At 36.6% G+C, this 15,758-nt stretch overlaps 1 protein-coding gene across 2 annotated transcripts in view; it reads left to right on the top strand.

Moving 5' to 3' along the window:
* Positions 1-15,758, top strand: part of RBMS3 (RNA binding motif single stranded interacting protein 3) — a 1,412,069-nt gene that overhangs the window by 882,279 nt on the left and 514,032 nt on the right. The gene's annotated exons all lie outside the window — the stretch shown is intronic.

The following is a 15,758-nucleotide window of genomic DNA, read 5'->3' as shown; positions in this document are numbered from 1 at the left end:
AGCCAGGAGAGACTGACTCAGTTTCTGCGTCTCTATTCCTCTTCCTCCTCCTACTCCTCCTACACACATCACTTCCCCCCTCTTTGTCCCACCAATCAAGTCAGCACAGAACAGCTGGGGAGGGTCAACTTTCAAACAAGTTAATAGGGAACTGTCCAATTGGCAATTAGTCTCACATGCTTCATTATCCAAGCTCAGTTCTAGCCCTTTACAACGCAATCCATTATGATTTTTACCTTGCCATCTTATGTCTAGTCCATCGAAGTCCCTCTGTAGTGCTGTTTTGTGGTGTTGAGCTGACCCTATAATTCCCAAAGACTACGTCAATTGAGTTTAACCTCTGACAGGTCCAATTAAAATGGAAAGATTGTCAGGACAGGAAAGTGATGCACATTGAACCATCTGAGGACCAGGCCAGCTAAGTTTGGGGGAAAAGCATTATCAGTTGAGCAGAAAACTAGGTGCCCCATTCTATAAACTTTGCTGTTTGCATGAGAAAAGAGAGAAGCTACACTGAAGAAATGATGAATCCTTGCAATATGAAAGTGAGATATTTACTGAATCAACTGTGATTCCCTGAGCACACTGTTAAAGTTCATTGGCCTATGGTGACTTGTGGTAGGACAGAGGGGTGAACTGAGGCTGAGAGAGGTTAAGCAAATGGCTCTCAGTTGAAGAAATTTGAACTCAGGTTCTCTTCAATCAACCCCTGACATTTAAAGGTACTTAAAAGAAGGGGAAGAGCATGTGCAGTTCCAGAGAGAATCCTTTCAGACATGATCAGTTAGCCACTAGCAAATTAATCCAAGCAAATGTTTGTAGCTCAGTATTAGGCAGAAAGAACAAAATTACAATAAAAGAACAATCTCAACAAGCAAGGATCTTAACTCAAGCAAGGGAGACAAAATGGATACAAACACATATACATAGATATGCATGTATATATACACCTATATACCTACACACAAAATAAACATAAAGCGAAAAATTGAAAATAGATGTCAGATTGGTAAGCTTGAGGGAAATGGTACTAGCATTTGAGAGTTAAAGGACTTTAGGTCAAAGGTGATGATTTTGCTTTATCTTTAAGAAAAACAGGGATTCTATAAGATGGAAAAAGAAGTGGTTATGTTATTTATTATCATCACCATTAATATTATAAAAATTATGAGATTCGGCAATATATTATATTCATTTTGATGATGTTCAATTCCTTGCGACTCAATTTGGGGTTTTCTTGGCAGAAACACTGCACTATTTCCTTTTCCAGCTCATTTCATAAGTGAGGAAATTGAGGCAAGCAGGGTTAAATGATGTTCCCAGGATCACACAGCTAGGATGTGTCTAAGGCCATATTTGAATTCATGAAGTCTTCCTGACTCCAGGCCCAGTGTTCTATTCATTTTGCCATCTACCTGCCCCAGAGTAATTTCTAAATACATGAAAATAAATGAGGGGATCATTTGGCAGAGAAATGCCTTCTGGGAGTTTGAATTCATCAAGATGCCCATGATGTCCTTGTCCTGACAAAGAGATGAAGGGTCTTTTGAAGGAAACAGTGAGCTCTCAGTGAGTTGGAGTAAAAAGGTGCCTAAAATGCTACTCAGTAAACTTCCATTTCTTTTCCAACATTTCTGCCAATTGTTTCTATGTTAGCTGATCTATTTTGTGTCTATTAAAAAAGGAATTCTGCCAAACCTAAGTTACCTTTATGAGGTGATGGCTTTGAGTACCTGATTGTTATTTTTTTTTCTATTCCTTGCTGTCATTTATGGTTATTTTAAAAGGAATAGAAGAAAGCTCATACTCCTTAATCACAGAAGCAACTTTCAAACTGCTATAAAGATCCTAAGCTTGTAGCTGGTTTCACTAACTCTTGAAGAGAGCAAATTCACAGAGAAATCAATGAAGTCTTCCTCCAAAGATAGTCCTTTTATGGCTTGAAGCCTATAGTTAAAATCTTTTTGCCCATCGAAAGGTCTAAAGTGGCTACCATGTGCAACTTATTTTTTCCTCTCCAAACTCTCCTTCAATTTCCTTCCTTTTATTTATTAAGTGATAGAGGTGGAGTTAAGAGCATCTGGATTCAAATACTACCTCATTTATTCATCACCTCTATAAACAGCTGCTTATTTAACCTCTTACATTCTCAATTTGCCCATCTGTAAAATGGGGATAATAATAGCACCTCACTTCAAAGGGAAGATTGAATGAGAAAACATATGTTAAGCATTTTGGAAACCTTGAAGCACATGCAAAAAATGTAAACTGCTAGTTTATCACACAATATTTACATCTGCCAAGCTCAGTCCCTGGATCACAAATTGTTTTTTTCATGTCTGATTTGCTTTATTCCCTCAAGAAAATTATATTTTAATATCAAAAGTTATTATGGCTGCTTTTTTATTTCTAGTAAAAGAGATGCCCTTGTGCTTCTCTTTCTAAACTCTCTTGCCAAATACTTTCTAGAGGAGCAGCAGATATTAGAGATAAGATCAATTGGGTAAGCCCTAGAATTTGTGACCTTGGAGGCAAACCTTCTTGGCCCAACATGTATGTTCCTCTGCATCTGCAGCCATTTTTCCTTTGCTCTCTGGATCTTAGTTTCCTCATCTGAAAAATAAGAAGCTTCGATTAGGTGATTATCTAAAGTGCTTCACTGTCCTTAAAACACTGATTTAATCTGCTGTCTGCAGGCTGTTAGCCTGCTCCTGGCCCATAATAAAGGGAATCGTGATAAATGACCATATTTTACTTCTTGAGCACAGGGGAGATGTTCAGTGTTTGAAGTGAAGATTGAACTAAGTATCCACAAAGGTCCCTAGCACATAAAGTGGGTGACATTATTATGTGAGCTCCTCCAGCATAGGTACTGCCTTGTTTTTTGTGTTTCTAGTGATTAGGGTGTTCCTTGGAACACAGCAGGTGCTTAATAAATGTTTGCTAACTGACCGAATTTTAGAATCAAAAGCAGCCTTAGAGATAAATCAGTGGCATCCTCATCAGAGTACACGGACCGAGAGCTTGCCAATGGGGGCGAGGGCAAAGAGTGGAAACTGGGGACTAGAGCAGCCACATTGGGGAAGGATTGTAGGACTAAGGAAGTATGAGCACAGTAGGGGTCAAACTTATGGCCTAAAAGCTTTACATTGACCTCAAGACACTCTGTGTAGTGACAGCGCCAAGAGATTTGTGTATGTCTCTTATGCACATCTACACACAGAGATAAGGAAAACATTGAGAACATGTACCTCCCACAAAAGAATGTATTAAATACACTGTACCAGGCACTGTCTTAGGTCCTAGGGATGTTTCTGTGTGCACACACATAAATAGCAATGGGTCTTTCTCAAGGCCTTTAGATTATTTTTGTAGCCATCCATATTGACTTCTACCTCAATTTCTTTTTCCTTCTGAAGCAGGCACTCAGGCTACTTTAGAGCCATATTTCACTGGGGAATTATGGTCCTCCAGAGTCAGGGACTTATTACAAATAAATCATTTTTAGCCATCAGAATAGAATGATGACTGAGACCAAGATTTCAGAAGCCACTCTATCCAACATATTGAGGGACTTTCATTAAACTAAACCATGTGTGTATGTCTCTCTCTAGAGATACATATCTAGATATGTCTAGATATATATATTCATATACAAATGCACTGAGGCATATATGCCTGTGTATGTTTTATTGATTTATAATCATACATGTGCACTGTGTTATATATTATAGAGAAAAGGTTATATGATATTTTATACACACATATGGCAAACCTGTGATTTCTCAGGAATAGGGAATTTTCCTGGTAGATAAATGCCGAATCTCTATGCAGATAATTTAAAAAGTTATTCAAGACAGGGACATTATTGTTTCCCAACTAAATAGAATGTTATTTGACCAAAAAAGAAATAAATTAGATAAGAGCTGATTGAGTAGAAAGACAATTTTCAGCTTGAACTCTTATTTTTACTTTGATTAATGTATGTTAAAGAATGTCTCAGCCTTCTGAGAGACTCCCCCAATTTATACCCTTGGGTATAAAAAAGGTAGCTTCTCTCAGATTCAAGTCTAGACCCTGTGGGTCCAACCTTTAACAACTATAGTGTATAAGCTACTAATCGTGTTCATGTAAATAATAAATCCTGTAACAATAACTTACAGGAACATAGCTCCTGCTATTCAAAGGCAGTGTATTGTTTGCTGAAAAACATCCAGCTTTATATGTGAAAAATGAACAGAAGCACTCACTCTGCCTTCCTTTGGAGCTTTGCAAATCATATAACATATTTCTTGAATTTCCAGTATTCTGTTAGATTGGAATCACTAATAATCCTACATACAGTAGGCTCTTTATAAATGTGGAATATAGTAGAATGAATTCAAAAGAAAGAAAAAAAAAACCTTTATTTTTATAAACTTTATTTATGCATTTTGTTTTCACACATATTAATTTCATTTCTGAATGTTTCCCTTCGCCTTTCCCTACCCAGTGTTCCCTATAACAAAGGATAATTAAACAAAGAAACAAACAAACCAGAACTTCAACTGAGTTGCTCAATGTATGTGATATTTCACAACCATAGATCCCCACCTCTGCAAAGGAGGAGGGAGGTACAGATTCTCAACTCTCCTCCAGGGCTAGCATTTGGTTTGGTTTTGTTCTTCCCATTTACATGAGTATTCATTAAGTATGTTGTTTTCTTATTTCTAAAACTAATCCTTTTGAACTCTAGGAGTACCAGTTGGAGGTCCCAAGTCAATAATGCAGTAAATAGTATCACACTGGCCTAAAAGAGACAGCCCAGCTTGGTAAACTGCCTACATGAGTGCCTCGCTTCTTTCCAGGGAGTAGATTAATCATTGGGTCTGGCTGATTATATTTAACTTTGCCAGTTCAGAAGCAGATGGTGTCTCAAAAGGATGTGGCTCTAACTTTTGATCAAACTTTTCAACATAGTTTATGCATTAGGGGAGGGGCTGTCAAAGTGACATGGCTGTGAACCTGGGTCTATACAGCCCTTTCTTGTTTAGGTTGAGATGTCCATGTGTGTTTGGGGGAGTTCATATATTTGTCAAAACCTAATTTTATGTACATCTTCACAAGTCGAGGAATGGACTGAAAGCAGAAAAGGGCTTTGTAAGAGTTCCCAAGCAAAATATGGTGGGGAATAAGACATTGCTAACGGCTTTACTTCCTTGACCAGTGGGAAGTAACCCTAAACCCTAATTATGTTTCTAACCCCATGGTTTTTAAAGGGGTTAGAACAGTAAAACCCTGCCTGGAGCCCTGTAAAGAAAATCCTTTCATATCACTAAGAGGTCCAGGTTTCTTTCCAGTATAGCTGCAACACAACTGGATTGATTCTCCCAAAAGTCTATGCTGGTTGATAAAGCAGTAGTATCTGAAAGTCTCCTCTCTGAACAAAGATTATTTATTTAGGGATATGCAAAATGATGTTTGGTGAAGAAAAATATGGAGGAAGGAAAAGAGGAGAAGGAAGAGGAGAAAGAAAAGGGAAGAAAAAGAGGAGGACAAAGGAAGAGAAGGTAGAGGAGGAAGAGAAAGATGAAGGAAGAGGAAGAAAAGGAGGAGAAAGAGGAGAAGCAAGATAAGGAGGAGAAACAGGAGATGGAGGAGGAGGAGAAGGAGAAGGAGAAAGAGAAGAAGAATGAGAACAAGAAGAACAAGATAGAAGAAGAACAAGAAAGAAGAAGGAGAACAAGAACAAGACAGAAGAATGAGAAGAAGAAGAAGAAGAAGAAGAAGAAGAAGAAGAAGAAGAAGAAGAAGAAGAAGAAGAAGAAGAAGAAGAAGAAGAAGAAGAAGAAGAAGAAGAAGAAGAAGAAGAAGAAATTGCAAATCCATTGTAAGCCTGATGTCATGATAAAGGTCATCAAAATAAATTAGATAAAAGCTAATTGAGTAAAGAAGCTTAATTTTCCATTTGAACCCTTATGTTTGCTTTGATTCATATATATTAAAGGGTGTCTCATCCTTCTGAGAGACTTCCCCAATTTATATGCACCATTGGCTTCTTTTCTCAGATTCAAGTGTAGGTCCAGCCTTCTAATAGCTATATTGCACAAGCCACTACTGATGTTCCTCCCCTTAAGACATCTTGTAGGCATAATCTGCTAAAAATACTAAAATGATTCAGTAAGATCAGTAGATATAGCTGTCTCACCCCAGAAACATCTGGGGCACACTCTCCCAGCAAAACAGACCACAACCACAACAGTGGAAAATATGGATACAAGAATAGAGTATTTTGGGACCAAGGTAATTATTGTATGTCTACTTAGGCTAGACAAGAGACTACTTCAAGGCAAGGATTGTTTCACTTCTGTCAATTAGTTAATATGCTTTTAGTAAGCACCTATTATGTACCAAGCATTGTGGTAAGCCCTGAGAACATAAAGAAAAGTGCATGGTAGTCCTTGGTCTCAAGGAGCTCCCAGTCTAGAGAGGGAGATCTCATACAAACAACTATCTACAAAATAAGCTACATACAGGATAAATTGAACTTTAACAGTAGAGGAAAACAGTAGAATTAAGGATCATTGGGAAACGCTGCTTGTAGAAGGTAGAATTTTTGGCAAGAATTAAAGGAAGCCAAATATATCAAAACCTGATGTGCTATTTGACATATAATAAGTACTTAAACAAAAGCTATTTTGCTTAATGGAAGCAAGATCATTGAAGAAAAATATAACCAATGTGAACCTTTCAGAATCCAAAAAGTGATTGAAGTATTACATACATCCTCCCGTTAACTTTCAAAAAGAATTCATTAATTTTAATTTCTTAAGAAATATAACTCATACTATTAAATTAAAATTATTAAAAATTAAAATGAAAAACTATATAAAATCATTTGTACATTGTTGATTCAAATGTTGTTGAAGAAAAGTAGGAAATACATAATTGAAGATTCCACTGGGAAAATTTCCTTTAAAAGCTATTTATATTTTGAACCCTAGCCATCACAGACAAACTAAGTTTAAAGTAAATAAATAAATAACCCTCTGTCGGATGGGAAAGCTTTGAGGGAACAATTACTTTGTGTTCATCTTTTCCCACAAAGTTAGTGGACTAACATATATGATCTTGCATTTGAAGTCAGGATAACATAGATTTTAATACAGACACATATTAACTGTATGACCATAAACAAGCTGATGGAGAGAGTACAAGATCAACTCAACCAAATTGAAAGCTAGATTTACTTTCAATGCCTTGTGTAAGGTAATATTAAGACTTTATTAAATTAAATAAATAGAATGATCACATGACCTTGATTTCTCAGCAGTTCTTGAATATAGTAGATGCATAGTTCATTTTGTTTAATGGAACTATCCTAAAAAGTTAATAGGTTATGTGATTTCTTTTAAAGCAACCTTTAAAAATTGATCACCAGTCTGAGGAAGTATAAATAAATATAAAGTGTTGATCACCTACTGAGTTTTTCTTTATTCTATTGAGGAAGAAGGTTTGTACAGTTAAATGTGTTTGAAAAAGGGATCCTTCATTAGATATAAAATTATGTTGGATGAATATGTGACTAGAATATGCAACTACTAAAGCAATCTACAGTCAACATTTCCTGGGAAAGGACTCTGGGAGGGAATTTCTATGTTGCTTTGAGAGGATAGGTGAGCCCAATAAGGAAAGAATTGCCATTCTGTAATTAATAGTGTTTTTAGTTCATTCATTTGCTTTCCCCAAGTACTTCAGACCTTTGACCAATATAATTTTATTCATCGTAATAATATCCCACAAGGCAACCAGAATTATGGCAATATTTTCTTGACTGTAGAAAAAAAGAAAAAGAAACAAAGAAAGATGAAATGGATAGGATAGAGGGGAGAAGGGGAGGGAGGGAAACATTGGGAGAACATTGGGACTAGAACATGGGACTTTTGACATCCAGGGCACTGTTTTATTAATCAGATCATAATAAGGTTTCTAATGTAACTTTAGCTCCCAACATACCAGAAACAGAAAAAAAAAATAAAAAAGAAATGGTTGATAGAAGTCCCTAAAAGCAAAACAAAAAATATTTTTGAAGGGCTTGGGAACCTAGAATCAAAGTAATTCAAGCAAGATAGTGAAGGAGCTCAAGCTCATGCTCTATGAGAATCAGTAAGTGAAAGACACACATACACACTAAATAAATGAATGCTTGGATGAATACATGAATACAGCATACTTTTTGTGGGAGATATATTAGTACATGAAGAGGTCAAAGAACTTCATTTAGAAAAGTTACTGAATTGAAGTCCAACTCTGATCCAAGCAGTACAAATACAGGATAGCCCCAAAATATTAATTATTAAAGCTTAAAACTGCACTAAAACATTTTAGTTTCCCTAAGTAATACCTATTTATTGTCTAAACACTTGACATCAACATCATCATTACAGATCCAATGACCCCCTTAGTTTTTTTGTTCTCTAAACTCAATATCTATAATGTCTTTCACAAATGACTTCTCATGGAGCATGAACTCGAGCTCCTTCACTATCTTGCTTGAATTTTTTCGATTCTAGCTTCCCAAACTCTTCAAAACATATTTTGCACTTTGTTCTTAGGGCTTTCTAGCAACCATTTCTTTTATTTTATTATCATTTTTTTTCTGTTTCTGGTAAGTTGGAAACTAAAGCTATATTAGAAATCTAATTATGACCTAATTAATACAACAGTGCTCTCTCCCTTCCTCCCTTCCCCCTCTCCTTTCTCTCTCTCTCTCTCTCATTCTCTCTCTCTCTCTCTCTCTCTCTCTCTCTCTCTCTCTCTCTCTCTCTCTCTCTCTATATATATATATATATATATATATATATATATTTTATTTATTTATTTATTTATATACACACACATATATGTGTATATATGTATATATATACACATATATATGTTTATATATATACATATACATATATGCTATAGGATCTATATATAAATATATATACATACACATGCTTCTAGGTATTATATATATACACACATATGTGTATATATATGAGTTTGGATATATTTCTATATGTTTGTGCATATCTATATAACTATATATATATCAATATATGTATATTTAGATATATAGAGTAGTTAAATGGATAGATGGATGGATGGATAGATATATGAGAGAGAGAGATAGGGAAGGAGGGATGGAAGGAGATAGTGAAAATAACTTATTATAGTAAACAGAGAGCTATCCTGGGAGCTAGGAAGAATTGTAATTAAGTCCATCTGACAAAGATAATGGCACGTGACCTGGAATAACATTTTTATCTCTCACTGCCCCCGCTATTATTAAATTGGAGAATGAGAGTTTATATACATTCATTCATCACCAAGTGTTCTTCACATCAGTTAAACCATAGGTCTGCTACAGCCCCTAATCTGTGTGTGTGTGTGTGTGTGTGTGTGTGTGTGTATCCCCAACACAGTGGTTGGGATGTTGTGTGTATACATTTAGAGGCAAAATAGTGAGATGTTCAAGCCTGTCAATCCAAATGTCTATTCCTTTTCTTTTTTTTTCCCCCAATGAAACAACTTTATTCACTCACCTCAGTTGTTGGCATGAAGAATGAAATAGCAGCCATGCATAAACATCCCCCCCTATTTTCCCAATAGAGGCTGCTCAGATGTGGCTCAATAACCAAGTGGACGCTCAGTCCTTTCTCAGCATAGCCCATATTCTCAATTTATGAAATGGGTTTGGATGCAGAAGGTTGTCACTGAAGCATGAAATGAAATCCTCCTGTCCAAGGCCTAGATTGTGTAGAAACTGTGTCATAACTGTGTCATACCTTCCTTCCTTCCTGTGACAAGCCCTCTGTGGCTCAGTATCACATTGTAGACATGTATTGTGTCTAACTTAGCTTCAGAAAAGTCAGAGGATATATTAACCTGACTGGAAACAGGAGGTATGAGTCAATCTTGTGTGTGTGTGTGTGTGTGTGTGTGTGATGAACACAACTATTTTCAGAGGATTTCACCTCATGCTTTTTTACTAAAGTCGATATTCATGTCCTCTATTAATGACCTTGAAAGCAGACATAAAATATTAATGGCATGGGGGAGATCATTGTCCTTTGAATCAAGGTTCTGGGTTCGAGTCTTTGAAAGTGCTTGCCACCTGCATTTCTTTGAGCAAATCACATATTCTCAGCCCTATTACCTGAGGGATTCTTACTAGAATGTCTCTGAGGTGCCTTCCATTCTGACCACCTACTGTATGCATGTTTATGTACATGGACACACACATAGGAACATATATGAGTGTACATATGCTGTACATATCCTTGGCACATGGTCATAGTTTAATAAATCCTTGATTGGCTTCTGAAAACTTTCACCACCTGAAGTCTTTGTTATCTTCCCCTAAGCTCCATGACAAACATTTTTTATGCAGTTATATTTATATTGTTTAGAGACAATAAGGCAAAATGGTTAGAGAGTTGACTTCTAAAATAGGACCCCTAAGATTCAACTTTGCCCTTTCACAGTTACTGGCTGGATATGACCCTGGGCACCATCACTTAACCTCTCTATACCCCCCAGACAAATCTCTAAGACCATAAATTACAGAAATAGTATTAACCTGAACTGATAGCACAAGTTCTGTGTTCCAGATGTTCCCTATGTGGCAGCAGGTGGTACAGAAGTTAGGGCTCTGGGCCTGGAATCAGGAAAAGATGAGTTCAAATCCAGATGCAGATGCTTACTATCTGTAGGACTCTGGGAAAGCCACTTAACTCCATTTGCCTCCGTTTTCTCATCTATAAAATGAACTGGAAAAAGAAATGGCAAACCACTCCAATATTTTTGCTTAAGGGATCATGAAGTATCAAACATAAATATATATAAAAGCAACATATGAATTCTTATTCTTTTCCCCTTCTCCTATGCCAGTACAGGGCTTGCACATAGCAATTATTTTCTGAGGCTCTTCCCTTCCCATTGGTGTCTTTGGGAGGGTAAATAAGGCCATCTTTTGTCTTAATTCATATCCAGATTTTACTCATTTAATGGGTGTGACCTCAGACTAAATGAGACCTGGGAAAGACCTTAATTCAGAAAGGCGGAGGTCCCCCACTGCAGCCTGGGCCAATGCCAGCTGTCTTAATCTTGGTCTTGCTGCTAGACTCCAATGACTGGAGGAAAGAATAATATTGACAACTCTGGGCAGCTCTGTGTCTCTCAAACTCAATTCACACCCAATCATAACAAAAACAAAATCACAGGTCCAGTCCCTAGCTCTGCATTTGTGCTGAGGGTTGCCCAAAGGGCAAGAGAAACGTTAGGTGGGATGAAACCAAGGATTCCCAAATGAAGTCCCATCAGTCGGTCAATCAACAAGAATTTAGTAAGTTTCTACCATGTAGTAAACACTATGCTAAGGGCCAGGGTAAATAGAAAGGCAAAAATAATCCCCTCTTCTCAAGGAGCTCACAAGGAGCTCAACATAGAGACAACTATGTATAATCAAACCATATCTCTATCCCTATCTCTCTATATTCCTATCTAAGCTTAAGTCATTGATGTAAACCTAATTTTTATTTTTTTCAGTCTTGAATTTTTATTATATATATATATATATAACATACCCACATGTATATGTATATAGAGAGATATAAATATATATATATACATGCATGAATGTGTATATAAACATAAACAAAACAAACATATGCATATAAACATATAGTATACACACATGTATATGTATACAGAGAGATAAATATATATACATGTATATGTATATAGAGAGACATAAATATACACACATATGTATATGTATATAGAAAGACAGAGACAGACATTAGGGATAGTCTCAGAGGAAAGGCACAAAGAAGGCAAACTGGGAAAGTTAGCTGAAATCTGAAGGAAGACACTGATGAAGAAAAAGAGATTTATAGCTAAGAATAGCTGGTGAAAATGGTCAATTAGAGAGGTGCAGGGCTACATGAATAGAGCAGCTAGATGACCAGTGTCTCCTGATCACAAGGCATATAAGAATGAGTAAATAAGGTATAATAACATTGGAATATTACCAAGGGTTCAGGTTATAAAAAGCTTTAAAAGTCAAATAGCGGATTTTACATTTGATTCCAGAGGCAATAGGGAGCTACTACAGTTTGTTTCATGGAGGCAGGGGAGAGCGGTCTAACATGGTCAGATCCATGCTTTAGGAATATCACTTTGAAAGCTGAAGATAGACTGGGGTGGAAAGAGACCCATGGCAGGCTGACCCACCAGCAGATTCTTTCAGGTATGGGCCTGCTGACAGACTATATGTCTCCTGCCCAGAGAAAAGCCTAGCTAAGAAAGGAAAGATTAATTCCCAGCTTGTCCAAAGAGTCCTGAATTTTTCAGCTCCATCAATTATCAAGAATTATCCATCAAGCATCAGTGGAGGGAGTTACCCATAACAGCTAAATCACAATTTTTCAAATTATACAAGTATTCAGTAAGAAATGTGAGGTTCCTGACTTTTTTCTAAAGACGGTAGCTATAATGCAGTTTGTTGTATCCAAAGCTGTACAATATTTTTAAATGGCTCTGAAAGATCCTGATATAAGTGTGCCCGCTTGTGATGAGAGAGGTATAATTTTTATTTTTATTTTTACTCTTGAATTTTTACTTTCCATGTAACCTGTCATGTTGTCGGTGCCCTTAGGCAAGAAAAATGTTTCAGAGGGAGAGTTCCCTGCCTTCCCAGCCACCCTTTTTGAGATACATGTAGCTTTGCAAATGGAGACTTGTCCCATTACCCAAGGCAAATTAGCCATTTGTACTGGTTGGATGGAAAAGCTGTAAGTAACTCAAAATCATGTGTCATGTCTCAAACTTCCTTTCCATTTATAGTGAGTACTCTGCAAGGAGTCAAACAATGTTGATGATTGCTTTATTGTCTGTGCTAAAGGCACTGGATTTGGAATCAGGACCACAGGTTCACCTGGTGACCCAAAGGTGTGACTTATTCCAGTGTCTATTTCCTCATTTGTAAGATGAGGGAGTCTCTGAGGTCTTTTCCAACTCTAAATTTTGGATCTGATGACTATGCCGGGCGACTCATTTTGTGGTCAAAGAAATCCTGGGGACAAAAGCACATTTTTCTTCAATTTGTGGCCAACCACTCTTGGTAACAACTTGGCATAAAACCTGGTTTACCCATTGACTATCTTTGTGATTTTGGTCAATTCATTCTGGACATCATGGGATCACGTGATTTGAACTGAAAAGAATCTGAGATATCATCTGATTGATACCCCCCCCATTTTACAGATAGGGAGACTGAGGCCTACAGACTTACCCAAAATTATAGAGCGTGATGAGGAACAGAACCAGTATTCTAACACAAGGTCTTTGATGCCAAATCTGCCATATATTATTTTTCTCATCTCTAAAATTAAAGGGTTTGGTCTAGAGAAAGGGAAGAGGAATTAGGATGGGAATGGGGAGAAAAGAAGTATTAAGCACCTTGAGATAATGAAAGGATTCTTAGCTTAAGATCTACAATCTTGATTTTTTAAATTAGATTTTAATAACTATATGATTGCTTTTGTAATTTTATTTTTTGCACTTAAAAACATTATTTTAAGAAGAGGTCCCTAGGCTTTTTCTCTCTGCCAAAGGAATCTAGAATACACACACCAAAAACAAACAAACAAACAAACAAAAAAACAACAAACAAAAAAAAAAAAAAAAAAAAAAAACCCTACCTAGAAATTGTATATTCTCTAGATTGCTTCATTTCTCTCTCTAGATCCTAGAAGCTGATGAAGGATATATCCAGGTTATTATAGGAAATGCAAATATCATCCTAAGTCATCAATTTAGGTAATCTTCAACTCCCTCTCCTACTCTAACTTTTTCATTGGGCTGTAAAGAATAACAGGCATAAAGACAAATTACATGAACTTGGACTCATTCTCTGCTTTGACCCTCTCTGGCTGCCATACTAATGAGCATCAAGAACCTTAGGCAGGGAAGAGGTCCTAGCATAAGGTCTCCTATACAGTGTTCATTTTATCTAGTGTCTAAAGTCTTTCATCTCTGGTAATGAAGGTACTATAAGCTCCATGAGAACTGATACTAAACTTTTCCTCCTTTTATATCCCCAGCCATTAGTACAGTGGCCAGCAAATAGTCGGTGCTCAATAAATGCTTACTGAGTTATTGAGTGAGTATTGAGGTACCAGTAATATAGGGAGAAGAAATTTGAGGAAAACACAAATTTAAGAGTTAGAAAAGTTAGAAAAGAAAGTTACCTTGTGCAATGTCTTAATATTACTGATAGAAAACAGAAACCCATAGTGTTGGATTGCTTCAGTCCTCATAAGACAGGAAATAAGCAGCAGAGGTACTGGGTCCTCAGACTCTGAATCCAACATGAGTTTTACTTATTCTGCAGAGTAAATTCAGTCTTAGGGCATCCCTTCTTTGCTCTTTCTTATGGTCGATAGTCATAGTGAGACTTGTAATGAGGTCAAAACATCTGCGGTGATGAATTTCTAGGCAGAATTATTGCCTAGAAGGTTGCAACATTTTCCTGCTGAGGGATTCCATTCACTTCAGAAAGATGCTTCGCCAAGTTTCCTTTGGAAAATATGGGGGAGGAGGTCAAGGAGGAAAATAATTTCCCTACGTGTTCCACACCTAATAGATTGTATTCTTCAGAATAAAGAAGCACATTGGGTTTTAAATCAGTGGCTTAGTATTGCTAGCCAAGTGGTTTGAAAAATTTAACTAAGTATCTGAACTTAATATAGACAAGAAGGCCGATTAAGACATAGATGCTTCTGAGAGCTGTAATATGGTCTTATGCCTCTTGGGCAAGTTTAAGGTTGTAGATTGACAGGAATTCAAAATTAGAAGGACCATCATGGATCAATGACTTACAATGACCTTCGTGTTTCCCTTCCTCAAGCAACAGGAGCACACTCTCTCCAAATGGTGTTCATTCCACTTTGGGGCAGCTCTAAATATTTATTGACAAGTGTTCTTTTTTTGTTTGTTTGTTTGTGTTTTTGTTTTGTTTGTGTGTTTGTTTTTATCCCCAAGCTTAAATCTGTTTCTTTGCAATGTAACCCCCTTTGTGTCTACTATTGGTTTCTGGGACCAAGCAGAATGTGTCTCCTGCCTCATAACGTTTCTATAAGCGGAGGATCCTTATCTTTTTGACCCAACTTCATCTGCTCCCTGTCCATTCTGCTTGATTTCCACTGGACATGCTGTTTTTAGCTTATCACAGTCTTTCCTAAAACCGAAACCCCAGAACTAAATACCATGCTCTTAATGTGGTCTGACTTTGGAAGAGTATAATAGGATTATCATTTATTTATTCTTGGATCAGAATTTCTTTGACTGCCATAAACTGTCATAAAAAAAATCTACTTTGACTCATAGATTTAAAAATTCCAGAGGTCAAACCAAAGACCTGAAGGTTTTTAGAACTCAAAATATTAACATGAATATATTAAACCTATCACTGTTATCATAACTGTAGATATTATTAATAACAATTGTAGTTTCTGATTATTATCTATATTGGGTCATTTGATTTTGTTTTAAAATTTTCTCCATGCTTATCTGCCTTATTTGTGCAAGTGTTTACAGATGAACTTGAAATTAAAAAAAAAAATTCAGCTAAGTAGTTTTCTGTACAAAAAAAGTAGCCAGCCATCTCTTATTTTGCTTCCAAGGCTATACAGCTATACTTAATCACCCCTTTTCCCCCAAAAGACCTA

Source organism: Sminthopsis crassicaudata, chromosome 5, assembly GCF_048593235.1.
Source record: "Sminthopsis crassicaudata isolate SCR6 chromosome 5, ASM4859323v1, whole genome shotgun sequence".
NCBI classification, from domain to species: Eukaryota; Metazoa; Chordata; class Mammalia; order Dasyuromorphia; family Dasyuridae; genus Sminthopsis; species Sminthopsis crassicaudata.
This window is presented reverse-complemented; position numbering and strand designations above follow the sequence as displayed.